This window comes from Chinchilla lanigera, unplaced genomic scaffold (genome assembly GCF_000276665.1).
Source record: "Chinchilla lanigera isolate Chin_1 unplaced genomic scaffold, ChiLan1.0 scaffold00023, whole genome shotgun sequence".
In the NCBI taxonomy this organism is placed as follows: Eukaryota; Metazoa; Chordata; class Mammalia; order Rodentia; family Chinchillidae; genus Chinchilla; species Chinchilla lanigera.
The window spans coordinates 12716183-12728687 of NW_004955424.1; the positions used below are offsets into that span (position 1 = coordinate 12716183).

A 12505-nucleotide genomic window follows, 5' to 3' on the forward strand; every position below is an offset into this window, starting at 1 on the left:
GGCGGGGCCCTCCGCGGGGCGGGGCCGAGGCTGGCGCCTTAGTCGGTCTTGGGACCGACTCCTGCGGCCGCGGGTGGCCGAGTGGGGACGTGGGCGGGTTCCCAGGGCTGCACTTTTCTTGGCCAGCCGCGGGGCCCTCTCCGCAGGCTCCACCCGCGCTGAGACGCGGGCTGAAGGTCCCCCCAGCTCAGACCCGAGCCCGGCGCCCTCGCACCTTTTCCAGGGCACTCCTGCGGGGCACACCTGCGTGGAAGGCTTGGATCCCTCCTGGGCTTGAACTCTCCGCCTTCCGGGTGAGAAGAGCTTCCTCACGGGGAATCACAGTAGCTCCTCCAAGTGATGTAAAAAGTTGCTCATCCCTTTCTCCCCACCTTACGGTTTCTGAATTCTCTTGTCCCTCCTGTCAGTGTTGAATTTTGCACCTTAGGAATTTAATAGCTTCCTCCTGCTCTCCAGACCCTAGAAGACACATTGGTGCAAGCACAATCCCATCTATTAGTTCACTGTACGTGTATTGGACTTCTACCATGTGTCAGGCTAGGAAGGAAAAAAGGCAAGGATGAAGGGGTGACTGAAAGTCAGACGTCACCTGTTTTGAACCCAGCGGCATTTAGAAGTTGGAGGGTTTGCCTAGAATGGAGAGAGCTTGGAAAGTTCTTCCCTCTGAGGAAGCTGCTCATCTGCCCCACCCTCCACCCCCAGTCTTGCAAGTAACATCTCAGGGGAAATATAGACTAGAATTCCTTTAAAAACAGCACAATGGTCCCCAAATATCTCTGTACGTTGGAGCCAATGAAGAATTTAAAAAATACTGTGTCTTGCAGGCCTCGATTTTGGCATTGTAAAGACCTCTAGGGGATTCTCATGTGGGGACAGGTCTGAGAACCATTATAATAGCAGCAGTCGGCGGTAACATGTGAGACTTTCTTCAGTACATATCATCAGTTTCTTTGAGCATTTATATTAGAGACATAACAGCTCAATTCAAAATATGGATCTTGCTCAGATTCTGATTCAACCTAATCAGTATAAAAATTCTTTGAGACATTTGGGGAAATTTCAATATGGATTGGGCACTAAATGATGTCAGTGATTTATTGTTAGTTTTTTAGGTATGAAATAGCATATGGTTATGTAAGAAAATGATGAAATCTTTTAGACATTAAGCGTCATGATGTCGGGATTTGCTTTAAAATATTTTAGTAACATGCATGAAAAAGAGAATAGGGATAGATAAAGCTAGGGAAAGCAAAAGCTTAATTATTGAAGTGTTGCATCTGGCTCGTGGGTATATTGAGATCCATTATATTATTCTCTTGTGTACGTCTGAACATTTTTTATACTAGAAAAATAAAATTTAGAGCTTCTAAATGATTTTAAAAGTAGAAAATAACTTTTAAAGCCCTGGAAACTATAAAAAGACAAGAGCATTTTTCATTTTAATAGATACTGCCAAAAAGAACTTTTAAAAAGATTAGAATAGTTCTGTATTCCAAATTCCAACCTAAATAAGTATGTTTGTTTCACATACTAATTTTATTTTCTTGGGTTTTAGTAAGTGCAGGTGTGTGTGTGTGTGTGTGTGTGTGTGTGTGTGTGTGTGTTTGTATGATGGGGATCAAACCGTGCCTCAAGCACACTAGGCAAGTGCTCTACCACTGAGCTACACCTTCAGTCTAAACATTTTTTTTTAATTCTGTGAGCATTTTGCTTGTGCTCCCCCCACCACCCCCTTACTGAGGATTAAACCTAGGGCTTTTGCACTGAGGTGCACTACCAACATTTTTTATTTTGAGACAGGCTTTTGTGGGCTTGAAATTGTGGTTCTCCGGCCTCAGGCTCCCAGAGTGTTGGGATTATAGACGGTGTGACACCATGCCTGGCTTCCTTGCCCATTTTTTATTAGGCTTTTTTGTTTTTCATTTTTGGGCTTCTTTGAGGCTTCTTTTTATTTATTTTTCATTTACTCAAGCTTTCTTTGTTCCACTGTATCTCTTACTGATTTGGAAGTTGAAAATTCCACTTTAAGTCTGCTGAAAGTTACTTTTGAAATAAAATTATAAATATATGAACTTGTCTTTTTGCATCAATATTAAAATCAAAATATTGTGGGTTTTTTTTTTTTTCTTTTTGAAACAGGGTTTCGCTATGCAGTTCAGGCTGGCCTTGAGTTCACTTTGTAGCACAGGCTGGCCTCAAACTCACAGTGATCCTCCTGCCTCAGCCTCCCGAGTGCTAGGATTGCAGGTATGCACTGTCTCTCCCCGCTTCAAAACATTATGTTTTAGGGACAAAAATATGAGAGAATTTCGGAGGCAAACAGGCCTGGTTGGCATCCTAGCTTTTACTAATGCAGTCTTGGCTAGATCATGTAATACTTTTAAGCCCTGGTTATTTTATAGGCTTGATTATTCAACATTGCACAAATATTTGTTGACTGCCTACGATGAACCAGGAAGTGGATAAAGCTCTGGAGTTACAATGGTGAGCAACCCAGACAATGCCTTTATTCATAGAGAGTAGAATAAAACACTAAATATAAAGCACTAAGTACATTGTTTTATAATTCAACAAATAGTCAAGATTATTATTGTTAATGTCCCTTTATATTGTTGGAGATTTAGCACATTTAGTTCTTTCCTCTGTACCTCACTAAGTACCAGTTTAAAAAAAAAATTCAAGGAAACTGTGCTGTTAGATTTCTGCAACTGTGACAAAATACCTGAGAAAACTTAAAAGGCAGAAAGGTTTATTTTGGCTCATGGTCTCAGAGGTTTCAATCCAGGGTTACTTGGCATTATGTTGGCCCTGTGGTAAGGTAGAACATTATGGCTGAAGCATGAAGCAGAGGAAAACTTTGTTTTGGTTACTTTCTCATTGCTGAGACAAAATACCTGACAACCAAAGTTAAAGGAGCAAAGGTTTAATTCAGTTCACAGTCTGAAGAGGTTTCAGTCCATAGTCAGCTGGTTCCAAGGCAGGTGGTATGGCAGGGAAGCATCACAGAGGAGAAACAGTCCATGGCAAGCAGGCAGGAGACACTAAGTAGCAAGCAGCAGCAGGCCCACCTCCCCTCTCTTCTTTTGTATTCTATCCAGGCTATAAGCCTGTTGATTCCTGCCATCTACACCCAGGGTGGGGCTTCCATTATCCACACCCAGAACTATGGTAATTCCAATCAGTGGACTAATTTAGTACCATATACCCTTAATCCCAGTATCACATGCTCCAGATCCAGCCAGCTCTGAAAAGCCCCACCTATGACTGCATGAGGTTTTATGGGGGACATCTAGATACAAACCATAACACCTACAAATCTGATGGCAGCTGGGAAACAAAAAGACAGGGGAATGGTCCAGGATCCCAATGTCCCCTTCAAGGGTATGTCCCCAGGGACCTATCATCCTTCCATCACTTTCTACTTCCTAAAAGTTCTACCACCTTGAGTCCTTGCCACAGCTGGTGACCAAGCCTTTAGTATATGAGCCTGTGGGGGACACTTGAGATCAAAACTGGAAAATACCCTTTAGATTTCCCTTACTAGTATTTTATATGGTATGTCTGTATCTTTTTTCTTTTTTTCTTTTTTTTTTGAGGCAGAGTCTCACTATGTAGTTTAGACTGGCCTTGAACTCACGGGGATCCTCCTGCTTTATCCAAGTGCTAGGATTACAGGCATGTGCCACCAAGCTTGGCTAGTATGTCTTTATCATTATGAATGGCTTTTTTTTTAAGGAATTGGTGTTTTATTTTCTGTCAGCCTCTTTTTCATTTTGCTGAAGAAGCTGCAGAGCAGCTCAAGACCGCTCGGTGGTGGTTCCCACCCACTCAGTGGCCTGTGTAGTCAGGGCTGCAGACCCGTCTTCTGTGGCCGGCTGCGCACTCCAGTCTTCCGTAGGGAACTGCTGAATGGGCACAGAGGGCACCTGCACGCCTTCAGGCCAGTCTGCAACCTCCGGCTGAGCAGCAGTGGACTCGGAGCTGGTGCGGTCCATTCACCCTGAAATTCCTCCGTGGTCACAGCTTCTCAGCAGCTGCCTGTTCCTCCTTTTCAATCTCTTCAGGATTCCTGTAGAAGTAGAGATCTGGCATGACTTCCCACTGGTGTTCACGGGAGACGGTGCCACGCATGTGCAGCACTTCCCGGGCCAGCATCCACCACATCAGACCCACTGAATAAACTCCCTTATTGCTGCACGGGATGGCAATGTCCACAAACCGCAGAGGAGCATATGTGTTGCACAGAGCAATGGTGGGCAGATTGACGTGAGACGCCTCCCTGAGGGGCTGCTGGTCAGCCCTGGGGTCAGTTACCACAAGAAGAAGTGGCTGTCGGAAGGCTGTCTGGATCTGGTTAGTGAAGATCCCAGCAGTGAAGTGGCCTACGATAGGAGTGGCTCCAGTGGCAGCGGTAAACTTCAGCACAGCACGCTGGCCGGTGTTCCTAGAGGGATATGATGCTGACGTCAGCAGGGTTTTCAATGGTGATCATGGCCCGAGCTGCCAGCAGAAGCTTCTCCCAGGTCCACTTCAGATTTATAATGTAGATTCAGCTAAAATAACAAAAATCAAAGCAACTGACCATCACTTTTCCTTTTGTAGATACACTGCTCCATCTGGAAATCTAGGTTGGTGCCACCTAAGTGGGTTCCTGCAGCAAGGAACTTGAGGACATCCTGCTCCCTCATTTGCAGGACATCAGGAGCTACGGACATTGTGAAGTTTCCTGTTAAGTTACGATGGGAATCAAGAACAACGCCGTATGGGACCCTGCTTGAGCAGCACGGAGAGCTGGCTTTTGTTTTTGAGACAGGGTCTTACTATGTAGCCCAGGCTGGCCTTGAACTTGTGACCATACTCCTGGAATTACTGTCATGTGCCACCACGTCCAGCTTTCCATGAAGCTTTTTTGTTGTTGTTGTTGTTTTGTTTTTTTACATTTTCACTATTTCAATAGTGTGGAAACAAAAAATATTTAAACTATATTTGTGGTCTCAAATGGTTGTCTACTTTTTATTGTGCTATATCTTCCATATTTTTACCTTATTTTGATTCCTTCCTTGGTCGACTGGAATACTTCTTTGGGTGTTTCTTTCTTTCTTTTTTTTTTTTTTTCCAGAGAAGACACGTGGATTGTTTTGTTTGGAAGGAGACCTTTAATGTATGAAAGTTTCCTTCTATTACTCTCTCTGATGAAAAATACCTTAACAGAGCATAGGCTTATTGGCTCATATTTACCTGATGTCTAAAATGATGCTCTATCACCTTGCTAGTAATTAGTGTTAATCCAAAAAGAATTCTGATGTTTCTCTGTAGTGTTTTTGTTTTTGTGGTACACTGGGGATTGAACCAGGGCACATGCTAAGGTAAGTGTTCTACCACTGAGCAAATCTTTTTCTTATTTTTTATTTTGTGACAGGGTCTTACTAAGTTGCCTAGCTGGCCTCAAACTCACAATCCTCCTGCCTCAGCCTCCTGAAAGCCTGGGATTGCAGGTGTGTACCACCATGCTGAACTGTGTCTTATTTTTTATTTTGTGAGGAACCCACTTATTTCTGCCTAGGTTATAAAGTTTTTTAAATTCAATCTAGAAACTTTAAAAGTCTACCGATGTGTCCAGGTATATGTCATTTTTATTGTTTATTACCCAAATATTTATTGAGCATCTGTCCTATTTTCTTTGTAGTTTAGTTGTTTTTCATTACAAAGACTCAAGTCTTTCTTTAGCTAAAAGGAATATTTCTATAATTTCTCTTATTCTGTTTTCTTTAAGTGGATATCCTACAATTAGTCCTTGGATTCCTTGGCTCGATTTCTTATTTATTTATTTATTTTTGTCTTTTTGAGACAGGGTCTTGCTATGCAGTCCAGGCTGGCCTTGAGCTCACTTTGTAGCCCAGGCTGGTCTTGAACTCACAGCGGTCCTCCTGCCTCAGCCTCCTGAGTGCTGGGATTGTAGGCGTGCACCACCACGCCCGGCCTCCTTGGCTCTATTTCCAACTATTATATTTTCACTTACCATCATATTAATCTCTGTATCCTTTTCATATGACTCCCATAAGTCAGTCTTCTTCCTTCTTTTTCTTCTTCCTCTCCCTCCACTCCCCCTCCCTCTTCTTCTCCTTCCTCTTCTCCTCCTCCTTCTTCTCTCTCTCTGGTGTTGGGGATTGAACTCAAGGCCTGCACATCAAGCCACATCCTCAGCCCTTTTTTATTTTTTATTTTAAAACAGGATCTTATTAAACTGCTAAATTGCCAAAGCTGAGCTTGAACTTGCAACCCTCCTGTCACATCCTCTCTCTCATTGTGCTGGGATGACAGGTGTGCACCAGCATGCCCAACTAGTCCCATAAATATATCTGGAGTTGGTTGTTTAAATCACTGCAGTATCAGTCTGTACTGCGTTGCTGCCATAGTTTTATCTTCAGCAGTGTGGGCTGTCAAAGTGGCTGCAAGGTGTAGCAAGAGAACTGTGAGTAGCAGCAAGTTCAGCACTTTGCAGAATGGATCCTATACAGTGCCCTCGTGTACAGCTCTTATGTTTTGCTGATGGGGGCCTAAAAGGTTACAGTCCCATGAACAGCAGATGAACTATTTTTGAAATTGCAAATGCTTTTACCCTTTAACCAGTAATCCCACTTCTGAAAATTTACTTCAAATATTATAAACAGACACCTGGTTAGATACATTATGAAATACTTGACATAATGGGGTCCAACTGCAAAAGTGAATGAAAAATTCTCTATATATTGATGTGAGAGGGTCTTCAGGATACACTAAATGAAAAAAGGCAAAATTAAGAATAGAAGAAATTATGTTAGATTTTTGGGCAATAAGGCGGGGATAAAATACGTATTTGAACTTTCACATATATTAAACATTCATATATAAATACTAGAAAGACTCAGAGTAAACTAGAAAACTGGCTGACTGTAGACAAAGGGGAGGGGAGTTGGAGTGAAAGTGAGTAAACTTACTTTTGTCTTTTTTTTTGAGACAGGGTCTTGCTCTGTAGCCCAAGCTGGCCTCAAACTTGCAGTGATCCTCCTGCCTCATCCTCCTGACTGCTGGGACACATGCCACCATGCCCAGCTTATTTTAGCATTTTCAAAATCACAGAAACTTGTTCCCTATTCAAAAATCAATAAATAATAGCTTCTTAAATGAAAACATGTATGTGCTAGAAAACAGAAAAAACAACAGATTACATCAGAATTTTAATCTTTGTAGATTTATTTGGTATTTTATTTTATCTTTGAAACAGGGTCTTGCTATGCAGTTCACGCTGGCCTTGAACTCCTTTGTAGCCCAGGCTAGTCTCGAACTCACAACGATCCTCCTGCCTCAGCCTGCCGAATGCTGGGATTACAGGTATGCTCCACCATGCCTGGCTATTTGGCATTTTAGCATTCATAACATTAAATAAAATAAATACTATATTTAATTTTTAATTATTTAACTTCTGTGAGTCTTTCAAGAAAAAAAAATCTATTGGGGAATTTTTCACATCTCATGAGGATGACTTAAAAGGAGAATATTAACCTTGCTGCTGTTGAAATATATGGGGCAGAAACTCCAAAGTCATACAGAACAACACCTTGCTGGAGCAGCTCTGACCCCAAAGTAACAAAGTCTGTAGGGCAGGGGTGTAGCTCAGTGTTGACATGTGCTTAGCTTAGCGTAGCATGCCCAAGGCCCTGGCTTCAGTCCCCACCACAGGAGTGGGACAAAAAATGTAAAAGAAAGTTTCAGGAAAACAAGGAGTGCGGAGCCCATGCTGTTCTTAATAATCAAATTTCAAAACAACAGATTGTAAAATATTTCAAGAACAATGTTTCAAGAAAAAGAACAGTTCCTTTTTCTTATGAGCTTATATAAAAATTCAAATAGCAAGCTTAACAAAAGCACTGCTAGAAACTGCCAGCTAGTTTTAGTGGTAGAGGAGGAACAATTTTTGACATTTGGTGAAGATAAAAAGTTCTTTCATAAAATATGTGGGACATGCCTGTAATCCCATAATTCTGGGAAGCTGAGGCAGGAGGATCACAAATTCAAGCCATTAGGCAACTTAGTAATTTAGACCTTGTCTCAAACAATGGGGATGCCTATGGTGGGGATATGAGGACGGGGAGGTAGCTCAGTGTGGTGCCAAGGCCCTGGGTTCAATCCCCAGACCTCGTACACAAAAGGTTACTAAAAACAGTTTGTAGAGTTAAAATCTGCTATGCATAAAAAGTTAATGATATCAAATATGCTGCTTCTGTACCCTTCCCACCAGACAGTTGGACGTGCAGAAACAACCAGAAATCTATCTAAAAAAATAAGATGGCACCATGTATTATTGGCAACATGGAATGACAGAAAATCTTTTCAATATGCTTTTTTAGTTTTTTGAGTCAGGGTGTCTATGTAGTGCAGGCTTGTCTTGAACTCACTATGTAGCCGAGGGTGGCCTCGAACTCGCAGGGATCCTCCTGCCTCAGCCTTCTGAATACTGGGGATACAAGCATGCACCACTATGCCTGGCTTTTCCATATTTTTTTTTTTTTTAACCAAAGCAAAGAAGGATGTACAGGCTATCGAACCGCTCAAACAAATGTCCGTCCAGAACTTAAATCATGCTGTCCCATTGCGATCTATCTCCAGATTCCAGGTTCAAAAACAAGTATTTTCTCAAGTGACTATATAATGCAGCAAGTGTACGAAAAGACTATAAATAAAATTATACAGGAGAACAATTATCTTAAATCTCATTTTTAAAATGTCCAAAAAGCATTTTCCGTCCGCAGTGAGCAAAGTTGCAGTTTGTAAAATCGTATAATAAAGAAGTGCCGCCATGCTGATGATTCCTGGATCAAGCAGAAAGCAAAAGTCACAATGTGGTGCTGACATCACCACGGAATCTGAACGGCAGAAGAAGCCAAAAATATGTCGGTCTTTTACCGGGCTCGGTTGAAAATTAGCATCTATTTAGTAGTGAAAGTATTCCGTTTGGGGGCGGGGGACATAGCTCAGCGGCACAGCGCTTGCCGAGCAAGGTCCAGTTCGCGCTATCAAAACAAAGCAAAATGAACAACAAGAAAGAAAGTATTGTTTGATGACCACAGGAACAAACTGATAATGCTCATAATTTCACGATTCTTTACAGTATTGTCGAATTGTTAAAATACGACCATTAACATGGTAATAGTTAAATTCCAATAATTTGATATCTTGATAAAATTCACTTTATTCCTTCTATCCCAAGAGTTCATTCTGTGATATGATATCTGCCCTTTTTTTTCTAGAAGTGCTTATGTACCTGTAACTTTATTCATACAACAATCATATGTGAAATGGTATACATACATATTTCAAGTCCTTACTTCTATGTAATTTGTGTAATATCACAAACTTAAAACTATACAGAGCTAGAGTTTGCACATAATCTCTTGATTTCTTGTTCAGTATTCTTTCTACATTTTTGAATATATATATATTCAAAGGGGAAAAGTAAAAATAAGAATAACAAAAGCCTAGAAAAAAACTGAAAAAAGAAACTTCCTAACATAATCCCTAAGTAACCATACCTACCAAAAAGGAGACGGTGATGGTGGAGAAATATTTATAAATACTGTAATTATTATCTTTTTAATCAGTAGGAAGAGAGAAATAAATCATGAGGTTTGTTTATATGAGGTAGACAGTGTGGTTCATTTTATGTACCAAGATGAGTGGGCAACTTACTGCCCTGATATTTGGCTAAATATTATTCTGGGTGTGTCTGTGCTTATATTTCTTGATGAGATTGGCATTTGATTTTTTTCATTTTTATTTTTATTTGTACATGTCTGTAGTACATGATGATTATATTCACTGTGGCTGTTGGTACATGAGCATAACACATCTTCATTCTTTCTGTCCATTTTCCTTTTTTTCCCTGTCTAGATATCTGTTTGTTTTTTTCTTTTTTTGTACAAGGAATTGAACTCATGACCTCAGGCTTGCCAGGCAAGTGCTTAAGCCGCTGAGCTATATCCCTGGCCCTAGATATCTGTTTTAGTCTTGGATTTTAGCTAGTATTGATCATTAGCCTTTTGGTCAATAGACATTCCATCAAAAGGTATATGTGTGACCCCTTTCTAAGAATTTCTAACTGCAGGCCAGTTTTCACATAGATGAGATCTAAAATGTACACTTTCGGGGCTGGGGATTTAGCTCAGCGGCAAAAGCGCCTGCCTGGCAAGCGCAAGGTCGTGAGTTCGGTTCCCGGTACCAGAGAAAAACCAAAAAAAAAAAAAAAATGTACACTTTCGTGAGGTTGGGAAACTCTAAATTTATGGTGTACTGTGTTATTACTGTCCTTGGTTATTCACATACACAGATTGTGGGGGAAAAAGTCTTTGGTCAGGCTTCTCAGAATATAAATAAATATATAATGTATATTTAAGGAAAGAAAAGATGAAATAAATACCAGGCTTGAGGAGGATATTTCCATTGATATTCATAGGTGATATTGATCTGTCGTTTCCTCGTAATGTCGCTGAGTAGCTTTGGTATCAGGGTTATGGTAAAGAAGATTTGAATAACAGTTTCAAGACTGAGTTAAATGACATAGGCCACACTGGGCATGGTGGTACATGCTTGTAATCCCAGCACTCAGGAGGCTGAGGCAGGAGGATCACTGTAAGTTTGAAAGCAGCCTGGGCCACATAGTAAGCTCAAGGCCAGTCTGGGCAATATAGCAAGACCTTATTTCAAAAAAACAAACAAACAAGAAAAAATGAGACATATGTGTGCCTATGTCCTTATGTGTATATAAGTGTATTGTCAAAAATATCACTTGGAGGCTGGGCATGGTGGCTCGCAAAGGGAGATGGTGGGCATAGGTACGTTTCTAGCTTATCTGTGCTCTGTGTGGAAAGCGGGGAGGCCTGTTTCCTAAGAATTCCTAATCACAGACCCACTCTCACTGGCAAGAGGAGTGCAACTAGAGCCCAGCCTGTGCAACCAGCAACTTAACAAGACCCAGTCTCAAAAAAAAGCTAGGGATGGAGCTTAGCACAGAAGTTTTGGGTTCAATCTCTAACACCCCCCACAAATACCATTTGGAATTGTAAAAATCACCTTTTGAAATAACTGATGTTAAAAAAAAGAAAGAAAAAATAAAATAACTGAGGTCAAAGAAGGCCTATACACTACCTTATATACCAGCCATCCTCATCCAGGTGTGGTGGCACACACCTGTGATCCTGTCTACTAAAGAGGCCAAGGCAGGAGGATCACAAGTTTGAGGCCAGGCTGGGCAACTTTAGTGAGACCCTGTCTCAAGATTAAAAGGGCTAGAGTCATAGCTGAGTAGTAGTCCCCTGTGCAGTGTCTTCAGTTCAACCCTCAGTATCATCACCACCAAAAAAAAATAGTTCTGAGGAGAATGAATATTACTGCATGTGTTTTATTAGAAACCAAAAGAGACCAAAAATAAATTAATCAGGTATTCACCTTGTAGAAGTTCAGATTCTTTGTTTGCAAAAACAAATCAACTCACACACACACAAAAAAAAACAGATAAAGGGGGCTGGGGATTTAGCTCAGCGGCAAAAGCGCCTGCCTTGCAAGCGCAAGGTCATGAGTTCGATTTCTGGTACCGGAAAAAATAGAAAAAACAAACAAACAAAAACAACAACAACAACAAAACAAACAAACAAAAAAAAACCAGATAAAGTAAATTTTGGTTCAGCTCACAGAACTGAAAGAGAAAGCTGAAAAATTCAGCCCTCAAGGGGCAGAAGCCAAAGTGATGCTGGGGAGCCAGGTAACAGAAAGCAATAAATTAGCTACATTAGTCAGCTACCAGGTAAGTCAGCTCCAGGTGTTTCCAGCCTTATCATTTTGCTTAAAATTCATTTGCCATCTTAATTCTTTTTCTGTACTTTTTCTTTTTCTTCCCTGCCCAGATACCTGTTTTAGCCTTGGATTTTAGCTAATATTGACCATTAGCTTTTTGGTCAATAGACATTCCGTCAAAAGGTATATGCGGTGACCCTTTTCTAAGAATTTCTAACTGCAGGCCGGTTTTCACATAGATGGGAACTAAAGTGTACACTTTCATGAGGTCAGGAAACTCCAAGCTGAGGAAGTAAATTTTGGGGATACCGCGTTGTTACTGTCCTTGGTGATTAGTGAAGGAAGTATTCAGTTAGCGAAGGTCAGGTTTCACATCTATTTTCCAGTCAAGAAATTAATGTTCAGTGCATCTTAATGGGCAGTCTCACCAACCACTGTCCAACAGTGAAATGTTAGCTCCCCGAGAAAACCTGGGATGGTGTGATCAGAAGAGGGGTAGACGGATGTGGAGTGAAAAGAAAAACAAATTTTCCTTTGGAAGCTGGATTTTTCTTAGTATGTTCACTACATCAGGTATTTGTATTTCCAAAAAGTTCTGACGACTCGGTGTTAACTGAATGATTCAGTGAAATGGGACATATTGAAGATGGTCCATGATAGTCATTAGAATCATGTTTTG

The 12505-nt window shown here is 41.0% G+C and overlaps 1 long non-coding RNA gene and 1 pseudogene across 1 annotated transcript; one reads left to right on the forward strand and one right to left on the reverse strand.

The window, feature by feature from the left end:
* Positions 1 to 88: 88 nt before the first annotated feature.
* Positions 89 to 4684, forward strand: LOC106148577. The gene is made up of 3 exons (XR_001234145.1): positions 89 to 293; positions 2403 to 2484; positions 4603 to 4684. It is a non-coding gene; the product is annotated as an uncharacterized LOC106148577 (long non-coding RNA).
* On the reverse strand, positions 3734 to 4732 carry LOC102021571 (annotated as a pseudogene).
* Positions 4733 to 12505: the final 7773 nt, after the last annotated feature.